We start from the raw sequence: 13,846 nt of genomic DNA, 5'->3' as shown, positions 1-13,846 counted from the left end.
CTTTGTGCTCTGAAAGCTGGCAGTGTGATAAGCACTGTGCCAACCGCTCTCTGCCTACCTATCTGTGTATGCATCCTTCGTATGTATACACATACATACAGTTTATTTATTTTACTACATGCATGTACCATAAAAGCTCTGAGAAGCTTACAATAGTAGCTTGTTGGATTCTCACACAGATCCCACGAGGCAAGTCTGAACTGCTACCCCCATTTTGGCAACTTGAGATTCACTTGAGCCAAGCTGATGTGTGTGGTTCTGACTTCCTGAGGTCTTTCTGAAGTCTACAGCTCTCTCCCTGGACGCCAGCAAACCTTGGGATGCTCTAAGGAAACACCCAGTGAATTTTGCAGGGAGGGGGAGTTGATGAGATAAGGCCTGTCAAGGGTCATCAACGGCTCACCTGGGAGTGTGTCTGCTTTGTCCTGTTCAACCCCCAGACTCAGGCTTGGCCCCCACTGCACTGGGGAAGCTCAGCGTGGTGGCACTTTTCCTGTTCTTCTTCTGTTTCTTCTTCTAGCTGAAAAAGTTGGCACGGGACAGTGTAGGCCTAGGGAAACACACACACACACACACACACACACACACACACACACACACCTTGTCAAGCACTCAGTGAATCTGGCACAAACTAAATATTATTTATTCTCGCAAAATTATCTTTATTTATTTACTAATGAAAAGAGATAGAGAGAAATTGAGGGGGGATAGAAATGGGAAGAATACAGAGAGAAACCTGCAGCCCTGCTTCACTACTCTTGAAGCTTTCCTCCTGCAAGTGGGGTCCAGGGGCTTGAACCCTGGTCATTCTATAGTGTAGTGTGTGCGCTTAACCGGGTGCATCACTGCCTGGCCTCTGTTCTTATAAAACTATCAAGAACCCCAGGCAGACTGTAATTAGCATCAGCAGAGGAGAAGACTGCATAGATATATTTCCCCCCAGAAGCAGCACAAAGGACGCCTTGGATGATGTTTGCCTGTCACTTCATTTTGGGAGAGGTCACTGGGAAATCATCAGCCCCCAAAAGGGAGCGCAATGAATTCTTAATTCTCTGTTGAGTAATGAAGTTTCTTGAGCATACATAGGCCTTTAACTGCATAGGGGGCTGGGAGTACAAGTGCAGGAGTAACGAAGCAAGCCCTGCCCAGGACGTTTTCAAAGAAGAGCTCATGTCACAAGGAAATTAACAAAGTGCACAGCAGATAATCAATAGTAATCAGCCCAGGAAATCAAAAACGAAAACAATTGCCCCGCAGGCCTACATCTTGTTTGTTCAATTGTGCTGTGAGGTCAGGAGCTGATGCCAGTCCATTACAGTCCTTAAATTCAGAGTAAGTGTATCCCTGAGCGTTCCACCACTGTAGGGTAAACCCTGCTTGTCATCCAAGAGAACACGACATGCAGAGGCCCGGGACGTGCTGCAGTGGCCCTTGGAATCTGCTTCTTCTGCCTTCCAAGGTCATGGGCAGGGATCCTCAAGATACTAGACAAAATTCGCCGAAGGAAGCTACCAGATTGCCTCTTTGTGCCTCCAGAACAGACAAAAGTTGGATGTGGCTCAACTTAGGAAGAAAATACTCCTAGGATATTGGTGGAGTCGAAGTTAACCTCATGTTTTACTGCATTTACTTGTTTGGTGATTCTAATAAAGGTTGTCATAGGGCCAGTAATTGTCCTTTAGTTGATAATATATTTGCCAGTATATCTCTTGGTCAATTGTATACAGTGTTCCTTCTAAAGATTATCAAGGGGTGACAATAATGCTGATGTTGTCAGAAGAGATTAGAAAATATATTTTATTTGCTTTCCTTTCCGTGGTTAGTTGAGTAGAGGGAACCCATAAACCTAATAATGATTTGGATACAACAAATGACACGTAAGAAATTAACAAGTAAGGGGATGGGTGGTGGTGCACTTGTTACAGTGCACAAAGAACCAGGTTCAAACCCCCAGTCCCCACCTGCAGGGGGAAAGCTTTGTGAATGGTGAAGCAGTGCTGCAGGTGTCTCTCTGTCTCTCTCCCTCTCTATCTCCCCCTCCCTTCAATCTCTGGTTGTCTCTATCCGATAAATAAATTAAAGATTTTATACACACACACACACACACACACACACACAATTTAACAAGTGGGGATAACCTCTAACCTCATCAGATAAAGTAAGGACTACAAAAGCTGGAAAAGGGCAAGAGGCTGCCTCACTTAATTATTTATTTATTTATTTATTTATTTATTTATTTATTTATTTATTTATTTATATATTTAGGTCAATATCAGGCCACTCCATCACCTAGACCCGTAATCAGAGAATCCTTGGATTACCTCATGGATACAATGGGCCTAGACCTCTAATAGATCCCTCTCTCCACCATCACTGGTCGCTTACATCAGGAACATCATCAAAAAATCTCTTGTGGGCTTCTCCAGGACCTTGCCCTCAATGTACAACAACGATGGTAGAAACTGCCCGTCTCTCTGAAGGGGGGCCAGGTCAGCCTACTCTGCCACTCAAGGAAGACTGGTCCTGAAATGAGTACAGCCTAGAATGTTCCCAGCTGTGATGATGGACTGTGAGCTCAGACTGATAGGGACTCAGAGGTCACACAAGTTCCTGACCTAAACAGGAGTAGATAGATATGGGCCATGAGTCAGATAGTTGGGATAAACAGTCAATGGTATTTCTATACTTTCCCCATATTTGAGAGCTACTCTCTGTCCTAATCCAGCTTTCTAGCCCTATTCTCAACTCTGACACCATCTTCCCAGACAATATTTTTAGTTCACCATGCTATCAGGTTTAGGCAAAAATCACTAAAGTCATGGGCTCCTTGGAACATACCAAAGCAGATTTCCTAACTTCTTCACAAACAATGACCCCTAGTTTCTTTTTTTTTTTTTTTTAATATTTTATTTTTATTTATTTATTCCCTTTTGTTGCCCTTGTTGATTTTTTTTTATTGTTGTAGATATTATTGTTGTTGTCATCGCTGTTGGATAGGACAGAGAGAAATGGAGAGAGGAGGGGAAGACAGAGAGGAGGAGAGAAAGATAGACACCTGCAGACCTGCTTCACCGCCTGTGAAGCGACTCCCCTGCAGGTGGGGAGCCGGGGTTCGAACCGGGATCCTTATGCCGATCCTTGTGCTTTGCGCCACCTGCGCTTAACCCTCTGTGCTACAGCCCGACTCCCTGACCCCTAGTTTCATCTGCTCTATTCCTACGATTGGACCCTGTGGGGTAGGGCCCACTGCCTGTGAAGTCCAGGCCATTAATTCCATGAATGTCTGAGAGGGTTGACCCCGAGCCCCCTCCCAGAGGGGCGGTAGCCAGGTCCCTCCTGGCCTTGTGAACTTATATGATGGATGGGCTTTTTCAGACTGGGAACTTTCCTGCACATACTTCCTCATTGCCTTTGGACAAAAGCCATGAATTACTGTGTATGGCCAACCGAAACCCACCACAAATATCCTGGCTTTATTTAACTGCCCCTTCCCCCCTGCCCGGAGGTGCTTATAATTCACCCTTATAGAAAAAAGGCCTACCTAGGCATTGTGAGCTCATGACCAGACCCTATATGGTAACTTCCCAGCCAAGATCAAACCCCTGACAGATCAAGATTTAACTCTGCATTGTGTGTATGGCTTAATGATTATCTTAGCCTTTCTCAAACCTTTTGGGTATATCTACCTGCTTGTACCCCCCAATAAATGAGTCATCTCTAAGGCTTCTCCCAGGACCCTCCCCCTCTAGTCTCCGCCGCTAGTGGCCAGGGAGGCAGAGGGCCTGAGGACGACCCGCAGGACACTGTTTATGAGATAACTTGTCCTGCTTTCTATCTTACCACTTTTCAGCCACCAAGTTGAAGATGCCACTATTATTCCATCTTGACTTCCCTGGGCAGTCAGCCTCACCATTGTGCCCTAGAACCTCATTTTCCCAGAGCCTTGCCCTACTAGGAAAAGAGGAACAGACTAGACCCACCTGCTAATGTCCATGTACAGTAGAGATGCCAGAACGCCCACCTTCTGAACCCCATAAAGACCCATTTTGGTCCATATTCCCAGAGGGATAAAGAATAGGGATGCTTACAATGGAGGGGATGGGGCATGGAACTTTGGTGGTTGTAACTGTATGCAGTTGTACCCATGTGATATTATAATCTTGTTAATTATGATTGAATCACTAATAAAAATTTAAAAAATTAAGCACCTGGGGCCATATATTTTCTTTTATGTTTATTTTATTTTATTAATTGTTAGATCTAGAGAGAGAGAGGTAAGTTGGGAGGGAAGGGGAAGATAGAGAGGTAGAGGGAGAGAGAGGGAGGGGAGAGAGAGAGCTCCAGCACTGCTTCACTCTTGAGGCTTCCCCCTGCAAGTGGGGACCTGAGGCTTGAACCCACATCCTTGCACACTGTAACATGTGCACTCAACTGGGTGTGCCACTGCCCATCATATTTCTTTTCTTTTTTAAAAATATATTTTAATTGTTTTATATTTCAATGAGAGAACACTATAGAGAAGAGAAAAAGAAAACTAGAGAGGAAGGGAGAGGAGAGGAGGGGAGCGGAGGAGAGGAGGAGAGGAAAGGAGCAGAGGGGAGAGGAGAGGCCAGAGCACTTACTGTTGAGCTCTGGCTTGTGGGATTCAACCTATGACTTTGGATCCTCAGGCAGGAAAGGTTTTTTTTTTTTTTATTTCTTTATTGGGGGATTAATGTTTTACATTCAACAGTAAATATAATAGTTTGTACATGCATAACATTTCTCAGTTTTCCACATAACAATACAACACCTATGAGGTCCTCTGTCATCCTTTTTGGACCTGTACTCCACCCCTCACCCACCCCAGAGTCATTTACTTTGGTGCAATACACCAACTCCAGTTTAGGTTCTACTTGTGTTTTCTCTTCTGATCTTGCATTTCAACTTCTGCCTGAGAGTGAGATCATCCCATATTCATCCTTCTTTTTCTGACTTATTTCACTTAACATGATTTCTTCAAGCTCCATCCAAGATGGGCTGAAAACAGTAAAGTCACCATTTTTAATCTGAGTAGTATTCCATTGTGTATATATACCACAACTTGCTCAGCCACTCATCTGTTGTTGGACACCTGGGTTGCTTCCAGGTTTTGGCTATTACAGATTGTGCTGCTATGAACATAGGTATACACACATATTTTTGGATGGGTGTGTTGGGTTCCTTAGGATATATCCCCAGGAGAGGAATTGCAGGGTCATAGGGTAGGTCCATTTCTAGCCTTCTGAGAGTTCTCCAGACTGCTCTCCACAGAGCTTGGACCCATTTACATTCCCACTAGCAGTGCAGGAGGGTTCCTTTGACCTCACACCCTCTCCAGCATTTGTTGCTGCTACCTTTTCTGATGTATGACATTCTCACAGAAGTGAAGTGGTATCTCATTGTTGTCTTCATTTGCATTTCTCTGACAATCAAAGACTTGGAACATTTTTCATGTGTTTCTCAGCCTTTTGGATCTCTTCTGTGGTGAATATTCTGTCCATGTCCTCTCTCCATTTTTGAATGGGGAGGAAGGTCTTTTTGCATAGCCACTATGCTATTTCTCCCACCCAAGACCATATTTCTACCCTTTCATTAGGCTTCTGAGAAGACCTTTCTTCCTGGGGTCTTCCTTCTCTGCAACCATATGTCACAGAAGCAACAGCACATACATTACTATGATCATAGTGGGTCACACTGGGTAGGACCGACTTGCCCTACATCCTCTTCAGAGAGTGGGGAGTTAAGGCCAGGTGGGTAAGGATCCAGCATTTGGGCAGTTGTTGGCATTAATGGGCTTCTATCTCTTTCCCCAGATCCTTGAAACATTGTAGTCTAAAGTTAATTCCTGCTTGAGTGGGAGGTGAGGAGGACTGTTTCCAGTTAGCAATTTCTAAAAGATGGAAAAATGCACATTTCTTTCTCCAGCCATGGGGGCCTGGTTCTCTTTATGGTTTCACTGCTTTGAAAATCCAATTTCCTAACTTTGACCACTTTTTGGTGTGATGATCATGGAGAATTACAACTGGGACTCAGAAACTGTTTAGCTAGTTTCTTTGTGAAACTAAACTGATTTGCCCCCCCCCCCACACACACACACAGCCCCAGCTTCCTCCAGGGCTACTGCAATGGTACAGCTTCAGGGAAGACATTCACACTATAGTCTAAGTGAGGGGGATACAGAGAGAGTGAGCCCTTAACCCCCATCAACTTAAAGTACCCCCTCTCAGAAAATGGTATCACTCCCTTACATCTTTCCAGGGTAACCGACTCCTCTCCTTCCCCACCCCCTCACCTCACAGCCAATGCCCAGTTAAGTTGTATTGTTTCAGCCTGTTAAGATTTTCACACACATGCCACAGTCCTCACCTACCCCTGAATAATCATCACCCTGAGTTTTTGCCTAGACATACACAACCCTACTTTCCACATCCACTTTTAACCTTGTCTGGCCAGTTCTCTTTTTTTTTTTTTTATTTTGGTCAAAATTACTCTTCCCCATTTCTGCTTATGAATCTTTTACTTTTTAAAGTTTTCTTTTTTTTTTTTAAATTAATTAATTTTTTTTTTTTTTTTTTTTTTTTTACCAGAGCACTGCCTCAGCTCTGGCTTATGGTAGTTTAGGGTGTGTGGGATTGAACCTGGGACTTTGGAGCTTCTGGCATGAGAATGTCTTTGCATAACCATGATGCTATCTATCCTACCACCTGTCCCCCTGCGTGTTTATGTTTTGTTGCATTCTCTTAGCTTTAGACTGAAGTCTTTGCTGGTTTACCCTAGAGTCTGGCCCAGATCTTCTCTCTATCTGTACTTATCCACATTTCCCAACGGCTTCTTTCCTCTTTCTTTTTTTAAAAATTTTTATTAGTGATTTAATAACAAGGATCAAGATTGTAAGATAACAGGGGTACAATTCTATACAGTTCCTACCACCAGAGTTCCATATCGCACCCCCTCCATTGGAAGCTTCCCTATTTTTTATCCTTCTGGGAGTATGGACCAAAGATCTTTAGGGGGTGCAGCAAGTAGAAGGTCTGGCTTCTGTAACCCTCCCTCCCTCCCTCCCTCCCTTTCTTTCTTTCTTTCTTTTTTTTCTTTCTTTCTCTATTTCTTCTTACATCTCTTATTATCTTTCCTTATTGGCTAGAGACAGACAGAAATCAAGATGGTTGGCGGAGATAGAGAGGGTGAGAGACACCTACATCCCTGCTTCTCCACTTGGGAAACATTCCCCCTGGAGTCTCAAACCTGAGTCCTTGTGCACTATAACATGTGCGCTCAACCAGGTGTGCCACCAACTGGCCCCTGTGGTCTCTTTCTGCCAGTCACCTGGTCCATTGTGCTCCGGGCTCCTGCCTTAGTACCTTGCACATCCAGCTCTCTCTGTCTGTCCTGACCGTGGTCTATTTGACATTACCCCTGCTCTCAGTCCGACTATCAGTTATGCACTATCTCTGGGGAGACAGCATGATGGCTATGCAAAATGACTCCATACCTGAGACTCTGAGTTCCCTGTTTCCATCCCCAGCACCACCATAAGACAGAGCTGGACAAGGATCTGGAAAAAAACTAAATAAATGATATTTAAAAAAAAGAAAGAAGCATCATCATCAGTTCTCTCTCTTTTTAAGATTTTATTTATTTATTAATGATAAAGATAGGAGGAGAGAGAACCAGACATCACTCTGGTACATGTGCTGCCGGGGATTGAACTCAGCACCTCATGCTTGAGAGTCTAGTGCCCTAGCCACTGTGCCACCTCCTGTACCACATCATCACCACTAGTTCTTCATAGGATTCCTCCTGGCCAGAAAGCTGAATCAGAATCCTGTACTTATCTCTGCACTTATGACCCCATCCTCCTATCTCAAACCAACACACTGAGTGCCTTTTTTCAACCTGTTTATTGCACCAGATCCACTGGCAATAAGCAAGTCTCTGTTTACTGCTGGGACCCTTGCTAGCACCCAGTGAGTAGGGAAGACATATGCTGAACAAATGAGCAAATGAAGAGCCAGCCTGGGTTTCATTCATTCACTTAAAAACTGATTAAGAATCCACTTGCTTCCTGGAGCTCCAATTCCCCAGAAACCCACCCCACTAGGGAAAGAGAGAGACAGGCTGGGAGTATGGATCAACCTGCCAATGCCCATGTTCAGCGGGGAAGCAATTACAGAAGCCAGACATTTCAGCTTCTGCATCCCATAATGACCTTGGGTCCATGCTCCCAGAGGGATAAAGAATAGGAAAGCTGTCAGGGGAGGGGATGGGATACAGAGTTCTGGTGGTGGGAACTGTGTGGAGTTGTACCCCTCTTATCCTATGGCTTTGTCAGTGTTTCCTTTTTATTAAAAAAATAAAAAATAAAAAAAAAGAATCCACTTCCCTGTTAACTATCAGGTTTAGGCAAAAATCATTAAAGTCTAAAGTCATGGGCTCTGGGAACATACCTAAAAGAGACTTCCTAGCTTCTTCCCACATGAAAATCCCTATTCTCATCTGCTCTATTCCTACCTTTGGGTTCCTGTTCATTAAACAATTTGTCCTTCTTTATATCTTACCACCTTTCAGCCACCAGTTGCAGATGCTACCATGACACCATCCTGACTTCCCTGGGCAGATGACCTCATCAATGTGTCCTAAAGTCTCACCTCCCCAGAGCCCTGCCCCACTAGGGAAAGATAGAAACAGGCTGGGGATATGGATCCACCTGTCAACATCCATGTCAGCAGAGAAGCAATTACAGAAGTCAAGCCTTCCACCTTCTGTACCCCATAAAGAATCATATGTATTTAAATTTTATTTATTTATTTCTTTGATAGAGACAGACAGGGAGAGTGGAGAGGGAGACAGAAAGGGGAGGGAGAGAGACAGAGAGACACCTGCAGCCCTACTTCACCACTTGTGAAGTTTTCCCCTTGCAGGTGGGGACCAGGGGCTTGAACCTGGGTCCTTGTCCATTGTAATGTGTGTGCTTAACCAGGTGCACCACCATCTGGCCTCAAGAATTTGGATCCATTCTCCCAGAGGGATAAAGAATAAGAAAGCTTCCACGGGATGAGACACAAAACTCTGGTGGCGGTAACTGTACAGTTCTGTATGGAACTATATCCCTATTATCTTAAAATCTTGTTAATCATTATTAAATCACTAATACAAAGATTAAAAAAATACTTTAAATCCTGAGGGCCAATCCACGAGCATATAGAAAGTTAACAAAGGCAATAGCCAGTCCTTCTCTGCCTGCCTGGCCCTTGGGGTTGAATAAAGGGCTTGGAAAGGAAATTGAACTTTGCAGGCACCTTGGTAAAATTCTCTGGAAATGAAAGTGACATTTATTTCCCCAGGGCTATCATTCCAGGACCACATCTCACACCCTGGCAGTTCAATTAAAAATCTGAGTCTGTCCAGCATGTCCTGCATCAGGTGGCCGCCCCGAGACATCCATTGCTGAGGTCATTTCCGTGTCAGCCAAGTGGCACCTGCTTTAGTCACCTGGTGTCCACGAAGTCCCTTTGTGGCCACAGGCCTCATACACTAGGTGGACCATCTAAGGAAGGCATTTTCCCCTTGAGCTATCTGGTAGCTTGCTGAAGGTCTTCCAAGCTGCCTTTCCTGGGGGGAAGGCCTGCTCCCAGGATTAGCTCTTGCTTCCTGCACTAAGTCAAAAATATTAAGAAAAAGCTGGTGTGCTTAACAGGATGGGAAAGCACCAATTCTCCAGGCTCAGACTTTGCCTCTGGGCAAAACCAAATCTTCTGGGAAATGAAGGCGTGACTGTTTCCTGCCCTGTGGGATGCAGTTATCTCTCCTCTGCTTCTCTGGGCTGTGGGATGTAGTTATCTCTCCTCTGCTTCTCTGGGTTTTGGGCTTACAGATAGAGCTGTCAGGTATATTGTTTTCCGCTCTTGCTTTCTGTATAGGAATCTCTCTCTCTCTTAGAGTATTGGTTCAGGAGGTGTTTTTTTAAAAAAAAAAAACAACGTGATCTGGGGCCCTCAGATCACATCAAATCGATGGGATTTACAGTCAACAATATTTATACACCCTTCCTGTATTTGGGAGCTACTCTCTTCCCTGATCCAGATTTCTAGCCCTTTTTCCAGCCATGACATCATTTCCCCAGACAATAACTTGGATCCACCTGCATATCAGATGTCAGGCTCAAAAAAATAAAAAAACTAGTATAGTCATGGGCTCTTTGGAATATACCTAAAATAGGCCCACTAACTATCTACAAAATGGAACCCCTCACCCCAACTCATCATCTGCACTATTCCAGCCTTTAGGTTTATGATTAGTCAACAATTTGTTTGCCTCTATATGTTAACTCTATTTTCAGCCACCAGGTACCAGATGCTACCATGATGCTGACCAGACTTCCCTGGACAGACAACCCCACCAATGTGTCCTGTAGCCCTGCTTCCTCAGAGCCCCACCCCACTAGGGGAAGAGAGAGACAGGCTGGGAGTATGGATCCACCTGCCAATGCCCATGTTCAGCGAGGAAGCGATTACAGAAGCCAGACCTTCCACCTTCTGCATCCCACAATGACCTTGGGTCCATAGTCCCAGAGGAAATAGGAAAGCTATCAGGGGAGGTTATGGGATACAGACTTCTGGTGGTGGGAAGTGTGTGAAGTTGTACCCCTCTTATCCCATGTTTTTTTGTCAGTATTTCCTTTTATAAACAAAACAAACAAACAAACAAAAAACCCAGCCCAAAATAAATGGTGGAAATTGCCAGTTCTTGAGGTGGAGTGTAGGTGGCCACAGGAAGAGGGCTATTTGTTAGGCAAATCTTCTCTAATGGTCCCTTCCAGCCTTCTCTACTGTAATGCAGAAGTTTTGTTTAACTGTTAACCCTCTCCAACACCAGGGTCTGCAAAATGTAAAGCAAAAAGAAAACCTAAAGGGGCCAGGCAGTGATGCACATGGTTAAGTGCACACATTATATAGTGCGCAAGGACCAGGGTTCAAGGCCTTGGCCCCTACCTGCAGGAGGAAAGCATTGTAAGTGGTGAAGCAGTGCTGCAGGTCTCTCTGCCTCTCTCCCTCTCTGTCATCCCCTTCCTTCTCAATTTCTGGCTGCCTCTATCCAATAAATAAAGATGAAAAAATTAAAAAAGAAAAGATGCCACCCCTCAGTGCTGAGTCTCTGATGAGAAGGAAGTATTAGTCCTTTACAGGGGGAATCAGAAGTGCCACCTGTGTTTTCTTTTTTATTATTATATATTATTGGACAGAGACAGAGAGAAATTGAGAGGGGGGAGGGAAGATAGATAGAGATAGATAGATAGAGAGAGAACACATTATATAGTGCGCAAGGACCAGGGTTCAAGGCCTTGGCCCCTACCTGCAGGGCTCAAACTTGGGTCCCTTGGGTATTGTAACTTGTGTGCTCAACCAGGTGCGCCACCACCCGGCCTGTGGGGGACATCGTCACTGAAGCTTTTCCGACAACTTGTTCTCCAGCTCCACAGACTGACTTGGCCATCTCATCCCAGCACTTATCCTTACCCTTTGCTTGTCAATCGGCCCCTTCTAGCTGCCACTGCTAGAACCACAGGCCAGCTCTACTGAATGCCTACTCAGTGTTGACTGAGACGGGTGCAGACATCAACTCATCTAATTCTCTAATGATGATTCTGTGAGAAGCCAAAGTAACCCTAGTTTACACAGGAGAAGACTGAGCTCCAGAGTAGCCAATAGGGGCAGGGAACCATGCAGACACAGCTTCCCATAGGAAGGTATTTCTACTTGGTGAAGTAGAATATGCAGTATTCTACTGCAATATGCATTTCCCATTGATTTTTTTTTTTTTTTGTCTTTCTGCTTCTCTATGTTCCTTCCTTTTCCCTTCCTCTTCCCTTCCTCTTCCCTCTCCTCCTCTCCTACTGAGGGGGAATAGCCCTCTCCCCCAATAACTGCCTTTTATGGTCTTTGGTACTCAGGAAATCAGCTGAAATGAAGCAGTGAGTTATTTCTAGTAATCTAGGCACAAGGGACAATGCTTTACTTTCCCTCTGTCCCTCTCTCCTTCCCCTCTCCTCCTCCTCTTCTTCCTCCTCCTCCTCCTCCTTCTTCTGCTCTCTCTCTCTCTCTCTCTCTCTCTGCCTCTCCCTCTCTCTCTCCCCTTCCCCTCCCTCTCTTTCTCTTTTGCCTGCAGAATTGTTGCTAGAGCTCAGTGCCTGCACTATGAATTCACTGTTCTTGGAGGGGTAAAGTCCTTGGTTTTTATTGCCCTTAAAATGTAAGCAAATGTCCCCCAGGGGAAAAGAGGTCTGTAAATCCCTCCAGAGCAACACACAATTTCTAGCTTCCAAAGCAAGCTTGCCATTCTGTCACCCTTTGATTCAGCACAACAGCAGAAACCCTGGATGAAACAGAAGTAAGAAAATACTGGTTGGGATGACAGCATAGTGGCTATGCAAAAGAATTTCATGCCTAAGGCTCTGAGGTCCTGGGTTCAACTTTCAGAACCACCATAAGCAGCCAGAGTTGAGCAGTGGTCTCTGGCCTCTCTCTTTATATCTTTCTATGTCTTTCTTTCACTAAAAATCAATAAATAAAATATTTTAAAAACAGAAAACACTTGTGACCCAAACTAATCATCATTGTAGTGCTTCAAAACACGGAGGATTGTTCTAGAATCTCTCTCTCTCTCTCTCATCTCACTTTCAGGACATCCTTGAGATACGGGTTTCAACTGCACTCCCATTTCCTAGATGGTGAAATGAGGCCCAGGGGATTTTATAACATTCATTTCAAGCACAGGATGGGGGACTTTGATTTGATTTGATTTGATTTGAGCTCAAGTCACCTGATTCCAGAGCTGTTATCTGTCACCATTGCACTGCCCCGTTTTTGTCACCGCTGGTCATGGCTGGTTTGGTAAATTAGGGTGGGGAAGGAAGTTAGCTGCCATCCACAGGAACTTGAGAGAAGGTTGTTTAGCTTCAGTATAGACGGTGCTGGTGGATGTCTCCCCATTCTGACTCTTCAGAGTGATGCTAAAGTTTATTCCACTTCTGTGCAAAATGAGTTAAACAGCTGCTATCTTTGTGATTTTTCCCTCTAAGCTTTTAAAGAAAATTCTGCAAGAGGGTGAACGAAGTAGCTCACCTAGATAGCGTGCCTGTTTTTGCCATGCCTGCAACCTACAACCCAGGTTGGGGCCCGGTTCCCATTGCAGTGCAGGGACTTTTAATGCTTCACTCCCTCTTTCCATATCCTTCTTTATTCTCTCTCTCTCTCTCTCTCTCTCTCACTTTGAATGTTTAATTCCTTTCAAAATAGTTTTAAATTTATTTATTATTGGATAGAGACAGAGAGAAATTGAGAGGGAGAGATAGAGAGAGACAGAGAGGCACCTATAGCCCTGATCCAACATTCATAAAGCTTTCTCCTTTCAGGTAGGGAATGGGGGCTTGAACCTGCATCCTTGCACACTGTAATGTGTGTGCTTAAGCAGAAGCGAGCGCCATTGACTGGCTCCACCCCCCTGTGTGTGTGTGTGTGTGTGTGTGTGTGTGTGTCTCCTGTCACAGGAAAGTCAGCCTAGAGCATTGACGTTTTGGTGGTTTCAAAAGAAAAAAACAATGAAGGAGGAGGGGAAAGAGAAAACCCTTTTGTCAACTAAGCTTCAGTTTTATGTAAAGCATTGATGGCACTGCCAATGACAAATGAATCCAATGGGGAAACGGGTGTTCATCTGCCTTTTCATCCTGAGTACCCACTTGCTCAAGCTCTAAGGTGTTTGCTGACCAGCTGTTAGTGCACCATACGACGCTACAGTTTCACCTTGTCAAGAGAATGTTGCCTGGTGG

At 44.6% G+C, this 13,846-nt stretch overlaps 1 protein-coding gene across 4 annotated transcripts in view; it reads right to left on the bottom strand.

Annotated features, from left to right (window-relative positions):
• Positions 1-13,846, bottom strand: part of LOC103122359 (kazrin) — a 585,567-nt gene that overhangs the window by 347,921 nt on the left and 223,800 nt on the right. The window lies entirely within an intron of this gene.

This window comes from Erinaceus europaeus, chromosome 11 (genome assembly GCF_950295315.1).
Source record: "Erinaceus europaeus chromosome 11, mEriEur2.1, whole genome shotgun sequence".
Lineage (NCBI taxonomy): Eukaryota > Metazoa > Chordata > Mammalia > Eulipotyphla > Erinaceidae > Erinaceus > Erinaceus europaeus.
The sequence above is the reverse complement of the archived record's forward strand: the minus strand, read 5'-3'. Positions and strand labels throughout refer to the sequence as shown.